The following is a 16,933-nucleotide window of genomic DNA, read 5'->3' as shown; positions in this document are numbered from 1 at the left end:
ATGTTCACAAAAAGATTCAGATGCAGACGTTCACAGCAGCATTATTCATGACAACCAAAATGCAGAACAGCCCAAACGTCCATCAAATTTGAGTGGATACATAAATGTGCGTATCCATCCAGTGGATACCACTCAGCAATAAAAAGGAAGAGCTACTGACACATATTACACATGAATGACCTCGAATATATTATGCAAAGAAGCCAGATGCAAAAGACTACATACAGTAAGACTCCCTTTATATGAAGAGTCCACAAAAGGCAAACTTACAGAGACAGAAATCAGACCTCGAATGCCTGGGACATTATGTGTGTTTGGAGGGGAGGGGAAGGTGGGGATTAACTGCAAGCAATCATATCTTTAGAAGGGGAAAACAGTGACAGCCCTTGCTGAACCAGAATTACTATCAAAATTCAAAAAGCTGATCATCGTTTAGCCACAAGCCAATCCTATTTAAATCAGGACTGTCCAACAGAAATATTCTAGCAGCCATTCATCATCTGAATTCTGGTATATGAGATCAGTTTAGATACGGTATGCATAAAAAGGCCATAGACATTTCTGTGCCGTAATAAATAGGGCAGTAGCCATCTGTTACTCATTAGTAGCTTTTCTGAGAGAAGTTACTAAGTCTACGCTTTCTGCCTTCTTAATGCCAGTGAAGATTACTTTTGTTCCAGGGATGTACTACTTAGGATTCTCCAAATAGTCCCCAGTGATGCCTTTGTTCTTTTATTTTTTTTTTGATAATTTCTTCTTTATTTGTTGGCTGTAACTCTTCTACAAGGAAGAAACCTCTGTTCAGCTGTTTGTTTACTCTGAATTACAATTTTCACAGGAAGGGCAGGAGACACACACGATTCTGCTTACTTTAGCAATGTTTAAATCAGAACCTCAACAGATTTCTCTTTTTTTTTTGGTATGCGGGCCTCTCACTGCTGTGGCCTCTCCCGTTGCGGAGCACAGGCTCCGGACGCGCAGGCTCAGCGGCCATGGCTCACGGGCCCAGCCACTCTGCGGCATGTGAGATCTTCCTGGACCGGGGCACGAACCCGCGTCCCCTGCATCGGCAGGCGGACTCTCAACCACTGCGCCACCAGGGAAGCCCCATGCCTTTGTTCTTGATGACATCTGTGTAAGAGAATCCAGGGTCCTGAACTGTTTTTCGCCCAAATAGAGCATGGAGGTTTGGTCCAGTCTTGTGCTTGCCTCCCTTTTCCACGGTAGGGCACTGGACACACTGCTGAAAAATCGTCTTGCCCCTCTCCACATCACCCACTTTGAAATTGTTCCTTTGTCATATGTGATACGAAAGTTCCAATACAAGTTGGATGTCCACTTTCTCCGCAACTCTTGAAGTTTACTAAAAATCACTGAATCATATTCTTAAAATGGGTGAATTTTATTATAACTTATATGTCAATAAAACTATTTAAAAGAAACAACTACATGAGAATGCCCCACAGAGCTGGCTAAATGAGGAAGACAATAGGTGATGAACACAGTTCTCTGCCAGCTCCCATTTCCTTCTGAGAAAAGAAGAGGGAGCTGGAGAGTGGTCTTAGTGTTTTGGACCAGTCTTAGCAGGAACAACTCCCACAACTCTTAGAATAAAGGCCCAACTCCATCCTGGCCAGGCCTTGCCCTCTCCAGCATCAGTTCCCAACACTCTTCAATGCCTTATGTCCTCCCCAAATACACTGGCCTTCTTTCAAGACTTAATATTGATGTAGTCCTTCTCACCTCAGGGCCCCTGCATGTGCTATCACCCCTACAGAAACACATTTCACTTTCTGCCTAGGTACCTTCTACTCAATCTTGAGACCTCAGCTCCATTGTCTCTTCCTTGTGGAAGCCTTCCTTGATTTCCTGAGCTTGGTCAAATTCCTCTATGAATTGGTATCATAGACCCTTTCTCCCTATATAATTTATCCCAGTAGCAACTTTTTATTTATTTGTGATATCATGACTCATGTTAGACCAGTCACCATGAAGATAGGAAACATGTCTAATTTGCTCACCATTGTATCCCAGGGCCCAGCACAGTGCCTGCCACATAGTAGATGCTCAGTTAATTGTTAATGACTTGCTGAAAGTTAAAATTCCAAACTTCTTAAGATCAGGGGGTTGTAGTATTCAAAACTTCTGTCATTTTGAGATATGACAACTCAATACATTATGCAATTATTATGTTCCTGAAACATTTCATGTGCCAGAGAGCAAAAAAATCTACAAAAAACTAGTAAAACCTGACCTTGAAGTTTATGGTTTCATCATTTAAGGAGCTTTTTTCTCTTCTCTAGCCAGGCTGAACAAGAAAACAGGAGAGAATGTACAAATTACCAATATCAGAAATGAAAAAATGGTCATCAGTACTGATCCCATGGACATCAAAAAGATACTAAGGGAATAATAAGGAAACAACTTTATGCACACAAATTTGATAACTTAGCTGAAATGGACCAGCTCCTTGAAAGACACAAACTACCAACGCTCACAGAAAGGCAAATAGATAACCTGCATAGCCCTTCAGCTATTAAAGAAATCAAATCAATAATTCTTTTAAAGTCTTCCAAAAAAGCAAACAACAGATGGTTTTGCAGGTGAATTCTACCAAACATTTAAAGAAGAAATATTGCCAATTCTCTACAAACTTTTCCAAAAAATAGAAACAGAGGGAACACATCTTAATTCATCCTATGAAGTCAATAGTATCCCAATACCTAAAAAAAAGACATTATAACAAAAGAAAAGTACAGATCAATATCTCTTACGAACAGACACAAAAATTATCAAGAAAGTATTAGCGAATCAAATCTGACAACGTATAACAAGGATGAATATGTCAAACAAGTGGATTTTATTCCAGGTTTATGGGCTGGAAGACTCTGTATTGTCAAGAACTGTTAACATTTGAAAATGCAAGGATAGTTCAACATTTGAAAATCAGTCAGTGTAATCCACCATAGCAAAAGGCTAAAGAAGAAAAATCATATCAATTGATGCAGTAAAAGCATTTAACAAAATCTAATACCTATTCATCATCATTCAAAAAAAAACAAACACAGAAACCTCTCAGCAAACTAGGAATAGAGGAAAACTTATTCAACACAATAAAGAACATCTACAAAAAACCTACAGCCAACATCATATCAATACTTAATGGTGAGATTAGGATCAAGAATAAAGTAAGGATATCTTCTTTCTTATCACTCCTATTCAACATCATACTGGAAATCCTAACTAGTGCAATGAGACATGAAAAAAAATTAAAAGCGTATATATCACTGTCTTCATTCATAGTTGGCATGGTTTTTTACAGAAAATCACCAAAATTCTGCAAAAAAAAAAACCTAAAATAAGTATAGCAAGGCCACAGGATACAAGGTTAATATACAAAAGTCTGTTGCTTTTCTACATACCAGCAATGAACAAATGGAATTTGAATTTTTTAAATATCACTTACAATAGCACCAAAAAACCAAAGAACTTAGGTATATATATAACAAAATATGTTCAGGATCTATATACTAAAAAACAGAGATAAAAGAAACTTTTGCAGGTCTAAGTAGAAGAGACAGTCCATATTCATGAACTGAGGTTCAATATTGTTAAGACATCAATTCTTTTCAACTTGACATATAGACTCAATGCAACACCAGTCAAAATCCCAGTAAGTTATTTTGTAGATATCAACAAGCTGATTTATGTGGAAACATAATACTGAAAAAGAACAAAGTTGGAAGACTCACATTATCCAATTTCAAGATTAACTATAAAGCTACAGTTTTCAAGACAATGAAAGTTAGACACTTAGATCAGTGGAACAGAATAGAGAGCCCCAAAATAGACCCACATAAAAATAGTCAACTGGTTTTTTACAAAAGGGCGTGGCAAGTCAATGGAAAAATAATAGTGTTTGCAACAAATGGTGCTGGAATAATTGTATAACTATTTGCAAAAACAAATGAACCCAGGCACAGACCTTAACATCTTTCACAAAAATTAACACAAAATTGATCATAGACCTAAATGTAAAATGCAAACTATAAAATTTCTAGAAGAAAACATAGGAGAAAATCTAGGTGACTTTGGCAGCTGTTCCCCCTGCCATCCCTCAGCTACCCTTCTGTGTATAGTTATACCCCTTCTGGCTGCCCCTCCAGCCTGAGAGATGTTGAAGATAAACACAGCCAGACATTAGTTACAGCAGTGAAAACAGAATTTATTCAATAACTACTGACACTAAGGGCAAGAGCTGAGCTCTACCCCAATCTGTGCAGAGGTGATTGAGTGTTTTAAAGGGAGAATGATGAGGAAGAGAGGCAATGGCAGGGTCTCGAGCAGAGTCAGGAAAGTGAAAAATTACAAAGAGTGGGAAGGAAGATTGGTCCACGTAAAACCCATCTGGGTTTGCTAAGTGGCACTCACTGAGTTAGGCTCCTGCCCTCCCATGAAGGTTGGGAGACAGCAGCCATATCTTCAGGTGTTGGCTGGAAGAAACAAAACTTCTTTGGGCATCCTTGAGCTTCGTCAGGCAGGCTCTTTAAGAGGGGCTAAGGACATCCTAGGGATGTGGCCTTGAGCTGTTAGAAACTGTTAGTGTTTTGTTCAATTCTTTAGAGCTAAGGTTAGGCTTAGTCAAAAGGAGAGTTCAGAGGAACCAGGTTAGTGTCCAATCAAGGAAAGAATTTTTGTCAGAAACCAGGGGCATTTATTCATTGTTTTGTTACATTTCCTGTGGCATCAGCTGCCCAGGTAAGTTCTTCTTAAAAGCCTTCTCTGTAAGAGAGTTGACAGTGTCAGTTTCCCTTGGAACATGGATCTTATTCATCTCTGTCCCCCCACAGTGCCAAGCACAGCACCCAGCTCTTAGTAAGAACATGGGAAAATACTGGTTGAATTGGACAGAACTTGAAACAGAAATTGAGAAGGTTTTTAAGGGTTGCATTGGAGCATAAAAGAAACGGGTTTATAAATCAAAATCATTTTCTGTAGCTCTCTGGAGAGTGTAGCATTTCAAGGAAGGCTCTGGAAATCTTTTTCGTAAAGCGTGGAATTGCTTTCTGTTAGAAATAGTTCTTGCTTGTAAGGGTGTTTCACACACACGCATGAGCTTGCGTGCACAAATTATAGAGATAATATATGATTTTTGGTAGAAAGAAAGAGAGGGAGAAGAAGGAGGTAGGTAGGAAGAAAGAAAGGGAAGAAGGGAGGCTGGAGGCCAGGAAGGTAGGGAGGAAGGAATGAATAGACACCTGGATGTATAAGCTTAGAGTTCAGGGAGAGGTCCAGGTTGAGATGTACATTTGGGAGCCATCAGCATATGAATGGCATGTAAAGGCCACAAGTCTGGTGAAGTCCCCAAGGGGGTGAGGGAGGATAAGGAGAAGAGAACCAACGGCAGAACTCTAGAATAACTCAAGGGTTACAGGTTGAGAAGCCAAGAAAGAACGAGCAAAGGAGATGGAGGAGGAGTAACCAGGGAAGCAGGGAAAACCAAGAGAGGGTGGGATCCCAGAGCAGAGAGGAGGGAAGGTTTGAGAGCCATGAGCAACTATTCCAAATACTGATAGGTCAAATGTCATTGAAAGTTGACCATTGGATTTATCGGTGCATAGGTAATTGATGACCTTGACAAGGGCAGTTATGGTGGAGTATGAAGGGATGAAATCCAATTCGAGTGCAGTGAAAAGAAACTAGGAGGAGGGGAATTAAAGATAGTAATAATCGTGACTTTTGTTTTATTGTAAAGGGAAACAAAAGTAGCAGAAGAGGTTGAATATTGACTTGTTTTTATTTGGGGAGGATTAGAGAATTAATGGTGTGTTTGTACACTAATTGGAATGATCCAGAAGAGATGGGGACATTACTGATGTAGGCAAAAAGGGAAGGGATCTCAGGCACAAATGGCTTGGATAAGGGACATAGAGTTCATGTAATGAGAGGGCCTCAATGCATGAGGAATTTTCCTGAGAGTCTCCCACACAGGCACATATCCTTCCAGATACTCACTTATCTGTATACAAACCAAGATGATTAGAATCTTTATAATGCTATTTGTATTTTTCATCAGTCTACTTTCTTTATTCAAAAACACATCATGGGGCTTCCCTGGTGGCGCAGTGGTTGAGAGTCCGCCTGCCGATGCAGGGGACACGGGTTCGTGTCCCGGTCCGGGAAGATCCCGCGTGCCGTGGAGCGGCTGGGCCCGTGAGCCATGGCCGCTGAGCCTGCAAGTCCGGAGCCTGTGCTCTGCAGCGGGAAAGGCCGCAACAGTGAGAGGCCCGCATACAGCAAAAAACCAAACCAAAACAAAACAAAAACACATCATGGACATTCTCCCAAGTCAGATCATAGAGACCAAATTCAATCATTTTAATGGCTGCTCCATACTCAGTGGTATGGATGTGCCATAATTTAAGTAACCAGTCTCCTACTGATAGACATTTAGATTTCTCCAATTTTGCTATTACAAATAACATTGTAGTGAAGGTCCTTACATAGCTTTGTACTCTAGCGTATTTCAGAATGATCAACTCCTAGCAGTTAAATTGCTGAGACAAAGGACATGTGCATTTTGAATTTTATTTTATTTTTTATTTATTTATTTATTTTCTTTTTTTTTTTTGCGGTACGCGGGCCTCTCACTCTTGTGGCCTCTCCCGTTGCGGAGCACAGGCTCCGGGCGTGCAGGCTCAGCAGCCATGACTCACGGGCCCAGCCGCTCCGCGGCATGTGGGATCCTCCCAGACGGGGGCACGAACCCATGTTCCCTGCATTGGCAGGCGGACTCTCAATCACTGCGCCACCAGGGAAGCCCTGCATTTTGAATTTTGATGGACACTACCCAACTGTCTTCCGCTAAGGTTACCCCAGTGAATATCCCACCAGCAGGGTGTGAGAGAGGGAGTGTAACGCCAGGGGGTTGGTCTGAGTTTGGACTTTCCACAGCAGACCTGCTCAAGGTAGTTCAGGCTGAAAGTATGTCTGTGTCAGAACCAGAAGCGATAAACAATTGGCCTCTCATCTTCAGCCTGCAGGAATGTGCTGACCCCAGCTGGTCTGGGGAGCTGGAGAAGCGGAGAATTGGGATGGCGAGAGAGGAGAGAGCAGACAACGCGGGGCCGGAGGGCAGATCTGGGGAGCTGCAGGGAGCCGCGCTCTAGCCTGTTTCCTCAGGCCACTCCTGTGGGGTCCCAGGCAAGTGGCTCAGCCTCTCACTGCCTGATCACAACAAACATGCTTGTGTGGATCCAGGGAGGTAGCAAACATGAAAATGAGTTTGTAAATGTTGGGGCAGAGACGGCAGGCTGCCCACCAATAGTCACCCTCCTCTTCTTTCCTCCTGACACGATCCCTATTTTGTCCAGGACAACAATTTCCCCTACTTAAAAACATTACATTTCCCATCCTTCTGCAGGCTGTCACGTGACACAGCTCCCGCCAATGAGACGGGGCAGAGGTGGCTGTGGGGCATTCTGGGAAATTCCCTGGAAGGGCAGGGGCCTCTGGCTTCTCCCAGAGGACCGCCAGCTGCCCAGCCTGAAAGGGGGCCCAGGTGGAGCAGCCACGCTGTGACCCCAAGGGCGTCCGCACACCCTGAGGACACTGAGGGGAGATACAGGAGGAAGCTGGCCAGATGGTATCTTGGAGCTGCTGGGCTTTCACCACCTCCCAGCCCAGTGATTCACTGAGTGAATCCCGCCTCACTGAGTGAGAAAAATAACCCCTGACTTGTCTAGAGCTCCACTGATCAGGTTCCAGTTACTCTCAGGAAGGCCAGTCCCAGCTGTACAAGTGGCAGTGTGCAGGGTGACAGGGTACCAGACTGGACTCCAGGCACACGGGCCCAACCCCCATCACCACTGACCAGCTGTGTGAGGGAGCCCAGAGGGCTGGGCCCCTCTGAGCCCCATTATTTCATCTATAACCAGGGCAACAGTTACAGGGACTCCAGCCTTGCAGGGATCAAGGAGGGTAAGTGACACAAACTCTTTAAAGGCTTCTGTCCTGAGACACAGGGGGTTGGCCCTGACCTCTGACTGCTGGCAGCTGACCTTGGACAACCCCCAACTGCTTTCTGGCCCTCATTTGTTTCATGTTTAACACACCTTGCAAAGTGTGATACTGTTTAAGGGAGAGAGGTTGTCCGTGTGTAAATACGTGGCTGGTTGATAGTCCCCATCAGAGGCCACAAGAAGGGCAGCTCAGGGCTCATGCAACCAGCAAGGCCAGCGGGGTGGTGGGAAAGCATCGGACTGGGAGCCAGGAGCCCTTCTACCCGGATCGCTCTGCCTGCCTTGGAATGCCCCTCCTCTTCTGAGCCTAAGTTTGCCTCCTATAAAATGCAGGGTTTTGGCTAGATGACCATGAAGAGTCTCACCATTTTTCATACTCTTGGAGTTAATTTTTCTGCTTTCACAGACCTGCAGGGAGGCAGGGTGAGGTGGCAGAGGTTGGGGTCAGCTACCAATCAGGAGTGTGAAACGTGAAGAGCCCCAGGATCCTCTGAGAGAGTCTCCAGCAGGGCGCAGCTGGGTGTATCTACTGAGACACCGGCCCATGCTGGGGGGTTGGGGGCAGGGAGGTGGTGAGGGACCCGTTTTTCCACTCACCCAAGGCAGGATGTACTCTAGCCCATGTAGGCTGACCTGCCTGGTTTGCGTGAGAGCCAGGCTTGCCTTGCACCGCGTGGCCTTGCACCCCTTGCACCGCGTTCACTGTAATTCAGCAGCACCTCTGAGGAGATGGGCACCGGCTGGACCGACCTGTCTGGGAAGACCTGAGTCTTCTACTAATGAACCATGTGACCCTGAGGGAGTCACTTAACGTTTCTGGGTCTGTTGCCTCATCTCTAAACACAAGGATGTCAGACCAGGTGCTTTTGAAGATCCTTCCAACACTAAAATATAGGATTCTGGATTTAGGATAATAATACTCACACTCTAATTAGACTATTGGGAAGATGAATTAAGATCAGCCATGCTTCAAGGATATTAGGCTTTTCTCCCACTATTCCTCTTGATTTTATGCATTAGCTATTCTTGCCCTCTACCCTAACCCAGTGGAGGATATCTGTAGGCTGTTGCCATCCGGTATCCTGTCACCCTTTTACTAGTAAAGCTGTAATTTCCCCCAGAATTTCCCCCTCCCCTACTCTCAGCCCATCCCAGGCTTTGGCTGGATCAACCCCACCTCCAGATTGCAGGATCTTTCTTGATTGGATTAAGCCAATCACCACATTCCTTCCCACTGACCCAGATCAGTTCAGGGATAGGTGTGTGACCCTTGGAGCCAATGGGAATCGGCCCAGGACTTTTGATTAGTTGTTGAGGAAGCTCTCTCTTCTCTGCTGGACTCCAGTCTGGATGGAAAACCATCTGGCCTCCAAGAAGTGAGATCTGAGCATGGCCTTGCATGGGGGAGAGACGCTAAAAGATGGAGAACATCCTGGTGGCATCATTTGAGCCCCTGCAACAAAGTGGAACTAAAGGTTCATCCCTGAGCTTGTCAGTGGCATAAAACCAATAAATCCCTTCTGAGCTCAAGCCAGGTTTACGCACTGAGGTTCCTGTCACAGGAGATGAAAGAGCCTAATGGCTGCCTCCCCTCCAGCATCTAAGTCTCCAAGCTGAGACCAGCATAAAACTTTGCCATGTCAGCCTCTCCCCCAGGGGTGTGAGTCAGGTTCATCTCCCGCTGCCCCTTCTCCCCGTTCTCTTCCCTCCCAAGGAGGAAGCTGCAGAAACCACCCCGTAATGGCATCTCCAAGGGCGAGGGCACATTATCCCCAGATTTTAATGAACCGAGCAGCTTTGTCACTGCCAGACCTGCATCACGCAGCGACCGTGAGGGCTGCTGACTCACCCTGTGGGTTCCTGGTGCTGACTGGCCTTCTGGCAGGAGGCAGGTTTGAGCTGGGAAGCCACGGGTCATATTTAAGGTGGGGGTTGGACGGGAGCATTCACATAGAACTCTTTAGAGTCAAGGCTCTGGGAGGGCTCTTAGAAGCGCCTTGTTCTGCAGATGTGCAGAGAGGTCATGTGACTTGCCTCAGGTCACACAGTGATCTGGAGACTGAGTTGGGCCCAGAACCCAGATCTCGCTGTTCTGAGTCCAGTTGCTCCTTTCACTCTGCCATGGCTTCTTCCCAGGATGAGATCTGTTTCCTCCCCGGGTCCTAAGCAGCCCCTCTCATAGAATCCTTGCTATCTCCCAGAGCCTACACTACACTGAACACCCCCAGTTATTCTATCAGCGGTCCCTGCGTCGGTGGGTACAGAGGGGATATGGATGGGTACCGCAGGGTCTGCTGCACTCATTCCCAGGGCCTGAGCTGAGCTCTGGGCTCAGGCACTGCCCCTCTTCTCAGATCTTATGCATGTCCTTCTTCACCCCGAGTCAGGATCTCCCCTCACCACCGGCTCCTGGGCCCCACAGCGGGTGGAGCTCCACCTGCCTGCAGGACACACCCTTGCTCTGTTTTGTTGCTGGAAGGCCTGGGCTGACCTTGCTGGCCATCTCTAACCTGCCCCAGTTTCTCTAAATGCTGTCTGGCCTCCTATCAGCCATGGCTGGGGCTGCCTCCAAAATGCTGCTGTCTCTTTGAGCAGGAAAGTCTATTGCCCACATCCCTGAGTCTCCATGTCTGGTCGGCCTCCATGTAGACCCACTCTCCCACTGCCCAGTGGTGCCCAGAGCCTCCGCAGACCATCAGTGGTGGGACGGGGAGGGCTGGAGGCCAGGGCTCCCCATCACCACTCACCCAGCTCAGCAAGTCATCTGGCACCCAATTCAAGTCAACAGCCACTTATCTGAGCAGCTACTGTGTGCAGACAGCGTGCTCAGAGCTTCCCACAGCCCCTCCTGTGACCCCCGCAAGTGCCCTGTGGAGGAGGGTTCATCAGCTCCACCTGCCAAGTGGGGAAACTGAGGACCTGCCCCAAGGTCACCTGCCTAACCCTAAGACACCCTGAAGGGGATGCACACACATTCCTTCCCTCCCACTGCCCCTGCAGGGATGTGGTTTTCTGTAACCTCCAGGTACAACCCACTCTGCAGTCTCCCTTCTTACATCCTTGGCCATTGTTTACCTGGACTCATCCCATGGATCTCGCTGGGTAAATGTCAGAGACTGTCTCCTGGAACCAGAGGCCAGGACCAAGTGACCAGCAGACCCCACAGCCCTGCTCTGGCGAGGGCCTTCTTCAACCACAGTCACCAGGGTGCTGCATCTGCCGACAGTCACAAGAGGGCTTGTCGTCAGAACTGATTTGTGAGGGTTGGAAGGCTTCAGATGAAGATCTCTGCTGTGGGACCGCTGGACTCGGGCAAAACTCCAAGGCCATCATCAGCTGTTTGGGTGAAACATGATGACTGTCGTGAAATTTTAATTAAACTCTTACTGGCATGAATAATTGAGCATGACGGTCAGGTGCACTGACTTCCTCAGGCCCGCTCTGGAAGGAGAGCAGGGGCAACCTCGGTGTCAGGTGCAGGGCTCTGGGGGAATCTGCAGATGCCCCAGGTGCTGAGGGGGCAGCGAGCGACAGGACTTTCACCCTCACCGGCCCCAGGAGCTGCCCCCATTATCTCTCACCTCAGGGGAGTCATTTTTCCCTGTTTCCTGCTCTGCTTGGCCCAGCAGGAAGCAGCAGGTGAGAGGAGCAGATGGGAGGAAGAGACGGAAAAGCCAGAGGTGTTGAGGGTTGCGGTCTGGATTGCAGCTGAACCTCAGGTATAAATCGCGATTACCCAGCTTGCTAGCTGTGCTATCTTTAGCAACTCACTGTACCTCTCTGAGCTTCAATTTCCTTATCTGAAAAATAAGGACCGTAACTCCGATCATTTTAGAAATACTGATTCTTTTCTCCTGACCCACTCCTCCCTGCTCAGCCCACAGCCCCGAAGCCCTTCTCCTGCTCCCACACCAGCAACCCTCAGCTGACTAACAGTATTGAGATGGACACCTGGTCCACACTGGCCAAGTCAGCAGATCTCCCCTCTTGGGAATCTCAATTTGGAACATGGAGACGGAGTCATTAAACTGTGGCAGCCGGCTGGAAGAGGGGTAGCTCAGGGCAGGTAGGGGCCACCATTTTGGTGTGGCCACAGTGGGTCAGAGTGGGCAGAGGAGGCCCCACCCCCGGCCGTACCACATAAACACACATACTCATGAATGAGTACAAGTGAAAAGTGGGGAAATCTGAGTAAGGTGGGTGGGTTGTATCAATGTCAGTCTCCTGATTGTGATATAGTCCTGCAGTTTTAGAGGATGTTACCATTGGGGGGAACTGGACAAAGGGTACACAAGATCTCTCTCATTCCTTTCTTTTTTTAAAATTCAGCTAAATATCAATTCCCCTATAGGATGATGAATGCTTGCCCAGCTGGGGGCTGTGGTAGGATCCATCTGGCCAGTGTCACCTGATAGTGTGGGCAGGGCTCCCGTTAGATCCAGTGAGGAAGGAGCTTACCTGGGTTGCCTTCTGTGGCCAGGTTGGGGCTAATAGAGAAACTGAGCCTGGGTCTCCTTCTTCTGTGGGTGGGTGGGATCTGAGACATCCTGCCGCCGTGTTATTCCTCCAGTCCTGGGGCCCTTAACCCGTCTGCCTTCCTCTGTCCACTTTACAGAGTGCTCCTTTGGTCCTCTTGTCATTTCCAGCAACGATAGTTATGCTTAGTGGGGAAGAACAGGGAAAGACCTCTGTATTATTTCTTATAACTTCACAGGGCTCTTCAATTACCTCTCCCCACAAAAAGGTTAACTTTGGAAACAACCTAAGCGCCCATCATCGGATGAATGGATAAAGAAGATGTGGCACATATACACAATGGAATATTACTCAGCCTTAAAAAGAAATGAAATTGAGCTATTTGTAATGAGATGGATAGACCTAGAGTCTGTCATACAGAGTGAAGTAAGTCAGAAAGAAAAAGACAAATACCGTATGCTAACACATATATATGGAATTTAAGGGAAAAAAATGTCATGAAGAACCTAGGGGTAAGACAGGAATAAAGATGCAGACCTACTGGAGAACGGACTTGAGGATATGGGGAGGGGGAAGGGTGAGTTTTGACAGGGCGAGAGAGAGATGGACATATACACACTAACAAACGTAGTAAGGTAGATAGCTGGGGGGAAGCAGCCGCAAGGCACAGGGATATTAGCTCGGGGCTTTGTGACAGCCTGGAGGGGTGGGATGGGGAGAGTGGGAGGGAGGGAGACGCAAGAGGGAAGACATATGGGAACATATGTATATGTATAGCTGATTCACTTTGTTATAAAGCAGAAACTAACACACCATTGTAAAGCAATTATACCCCAATAAAGATGTTTAAAAAAAAAAAAAAAAGAAAAGAAATTATATGCCAGAAAAAATAAATAAATAAATAAGACTAATACCACCAATCTCATTGCATCATTGTGAAAATTAAGTAAATTAGCATATGCAAAGAAGTTAGACCATGCCTGGCATGCAGGGGTGCAAGACAGATATTCATTCTTCTCCAAGAATTTAGGAATGTTATGTTTCTAAAGTTTTTTTGAAGTTCAAAATATAATTTTCCCTAAAACTCTGTTATAGACTGGGGTTGGACCAAAAGTCCTAACAGCTTCTACCACTACTAACCATGAAAACAAGGCTTCTTTGGGGAAATGTAGTGCAAACGCCAGACACCAACAACACATTCTCCCTCCCCTGGGCCATTCCCAAGAAATGGGGGAAAAAATTGTATGGGTACCCTAAGCAGAGAGAGCAAAGCAGAGTGAGACCAGGCTCTGTAGACATAAGAAGTCAGAGTCAGGGTCGACGGAGACCAGGAGCATGAATGTGCCTCCGATTCACGTCCCTTTAGAACACGAGTGATACCGCCCACGGTCGGTTGGGGGCTTACTGTGCGCCAGGCTGTGCGCGCCACCTCATTAATTCTCACCACCACTCTCCAAGGAAGGGACTGTGTTAACCTGTTTCACAGCTGAGGAAACTGACACTGAGAAGTTAAGGAATGGAACTTCCCAAGGTCATAGCTTGTATCTAAATCCCAGACGTGTGGCGACTCCACCCCTGGCCCCTGACCACTGCCCTCACTGCCCCTCTACTCCTGGGTGTCCATTTGTATGGCTTTTAGGGCTCATGTCCTCAACCCCCCTGTGAGGGAAGAGCTGTTTAAATCACTGTCCCCCATCTACAGATGAGGAAACTGAGGCCCAGAGAGGGAAGGCAACTTGCCCAAGGTCACACAGCAGGGAGTTGGGGGATCCCCATGTACCTAACTCCTCCTCTAGGGCTACCTTGCCTACCCCCCCCCGCCCTCCCCACAACAATCCTCAGAGGAAAGCATAGACTGAGGCCCCTTCTCCCTGGGACGGGGGTGTCGTGGGCTCACCGAAAAGCCTCCATTCGCGGTATCTCCTGTCCTGGTGACCAAACCCCTCTTTCTAAGTCTGCACCACATCCACCTTATCCTCCCCTCCCCCGAGCCCATGACACAATAAAGATGTTTAAAAAAATAAAACCAAAAAAAAAATTTAATGACATCAGCTTCCAGCCACTGGGAAATTGTGCCTGACCCTTTTAGTGTTCTACATGTGTTACTTCAGTTTAGTCTCGTAATACTTTAGTGAAGTATAATATAATTGACATAAACTGCATGTATTTAAAACATACAATTTGGTAAGGTTTTTTGTTTATTTTTTTTCGGTACGGGGGCCTCTCACTGTTGTGGCCTCTCCCGTTGCGGAGCACAGGCTCCGGACGCGCAGGCTCAGCGGCCATGGCTCACGGGCCCAGCCACTCCGCAGCATGTGGGATCTTCCTGGACCGGGGCACGAACCCGTGTCCCCTGCATCGGCAAGCGGACTCTCAGTCACTGCGCCACCAGGGAAGCCCAGTAAGTTTTTTTATATACATCCTTGAAACCATCACTGCAATCAAGATAATCAAAGTACCCATCACCCCCAAAAATCTCCATGTGCTCCTTTATAATCCCTCTCTCCTGTCCGTCTCTGCTCTCCCCCGCCCCCATCCCTGGACAGCCATGGATCCGCTTTTTGTCACTATCAATGAATTGGCATTTTCTAGAATTTTATGTAAATAGAATCATACAGCAATGTGATCCTTTATATCTGGCAACAGTGTAATTATTTTGAGATCCACTCATGTTGCATGTATCGATAGTTATTTTATTGCTAAGTAGTATCACATTATATAAATATGCTGAATTTGTCCATCCATTGACCTGTCAATGGACATTTGGGTTGTTTCTAGTTTGAGGCTATTACATTTAAAGTTGCTATGGACTTTCACGTTCCCCTTTGGTGAATAACTGGGAGTGGAAGAGCTAGATCATATGGTAGGTGTTTAACTTTGTAAGAAACTATCGAACTGTTCTCCAAATTGGCTGTATGATTTTACATTCCCACCAGCAATGTATGAGCATTCCAGTTCTTCCATACCCTGGGCAAAACTTGATATGGTCCATCTTTTAAATTTTAGCCATTGTGATACCCCAGGTCTATAGAGGCATTTCACTGTGGTTCTAATTCGTGCTTTCCTAATCACTAGTGATGTTTGGCATCTTTTCATGTGTTATTTATTTGCCATTCACAGATCTTCTTTGATTATGTGCTCAACTCCTTTGTCTACTGTTTATTAGTTGTTTGTTTTGAGGGTTCTTTATATACTCTGGATATAAATCTTTTATCAGATATATGCTTTGCAAATATTTTCTCTGAGTCCATGGCTTGTATTTTAATTCTCTGACTATCTTTCAAAGAGTAAATTTTTTTTTAACTTTCATTAACTTCAATTTATCAGTGTTTTCTTTTACAGATCATGCTCTTGGTGTCATCTAAGAAAGTTTGCCTAACCCAAGGTCACAAAGATTTTTTCCTCTGTTTTCTTCTAGAAGTTATACCATTTTAGGATGTATATTTAGATCTGTAATCAATTTTAAATTAAGTTTTTGTGTGATGTAAGGTATGAACTGAAGCTCACTTTTTTGCATAGGGACATCCAATAGTGCCAGGACCATTTGATGAAAAAACAATTTCTCTACTGAATTTCCTTTTCACCTTTGGCAAAATTCAGTTGTGCATATATCTATGGATCTCTTTCTGGGCCCTCTATCTTGCTCTATTGATCTTCTGACAAATATGTCAATATGACACTGTTTTGATTCCTTGAGCCTTATAAGTCTTGAAGTTAAGTAGCATTAATCCTCCAAATATATCCTTTTTCACAGTGTTTTGACTATTCTAGGTCTTTTGCATTTCCCTATGAATTTTAAAAACAGCTTGTACATTTCCAAAAAAAACAAATGCCTGTTGGACTTTCAATTGGATTGAGTTGACCAAGAGAACTGACGCATCAATATTAGGTCCCCTGACCTTGAACGGTATATGTCTCTTCATATATTCGGATCCTGTTTAATTTCTCACACCGATGCTTTTTTTTAGTCCAGAGTGTATAGGTCTCATGCATCTTTTTTCAGAGTTATCCCTGAGCATTTAAAAATTTTTGATGCTGTTGTAAATGGTAGTTTTTATTTCAATCTCTAATTGTTCGTTACTAGTAAATATACAGTTGATTTTTCTATATTGACCTTGCATCCTGAAACCTTGCTAAGCTCATTTATTAGTTCTAATAACTTAGATTCCTTTGGGTTTTCTACGTAGCTGATCACGTTGTCTGCAACTAAAGTTTTACTTATTCCCTTCCTGTGTGGATGCATTTCATTTCTTTTTCACACCTCATTGTACTGGCTAGACCCTTAAGTACAGTGTTGAACAGAGCAGATTTTGAAAAAGGACATCCTTCTCTTGTTCCCGATCTTAGCGGTAGAATATTCACTCTTTCACCATTAAGTATGTTAGCTGTTGGCTTTCACAGGTTCTCTTTATCAGTTTGCAAAAGTTCCTTTTTAC

General features: G+C 45.5%; 1 pseudogene; it reads right to left on the bottom strand.

The window, feature by feature from the left end:
* Window positions 1–594: 594 nt before the first annotated feature.
* LOC112414397 (cytochrome c-like) lies at window positions 595–14,408 on the bottom strand (annotated as a pseudogene).
* Between the last annotated feature and the right edge of the window lie 2,525 nt (window positions 14,409–16,933).

This window comes from Neophocaena asiaeorientalis, unplaced genomic scaffold (assembly GCF_003031525.2).
Source record: "Neophocaena asiaeorientalis asiaeorientalis breed wild unplaced genomic scaffold, Neophocaena_asiaeorientalis_V1.1 scaffold79, whole genome shotgun sequence".
Classification (NCBI taxonomy): domain Eukaryota; kingdom Metazoa; phylum Chordata; class Mammalia; order Artiodactyla; family Phocoenidae; genus Neophocaena; species Neophocaena asiaeorientalis.
This window is presented reverse-complemented; position numbering and strand designations above follow the sequence as displayed.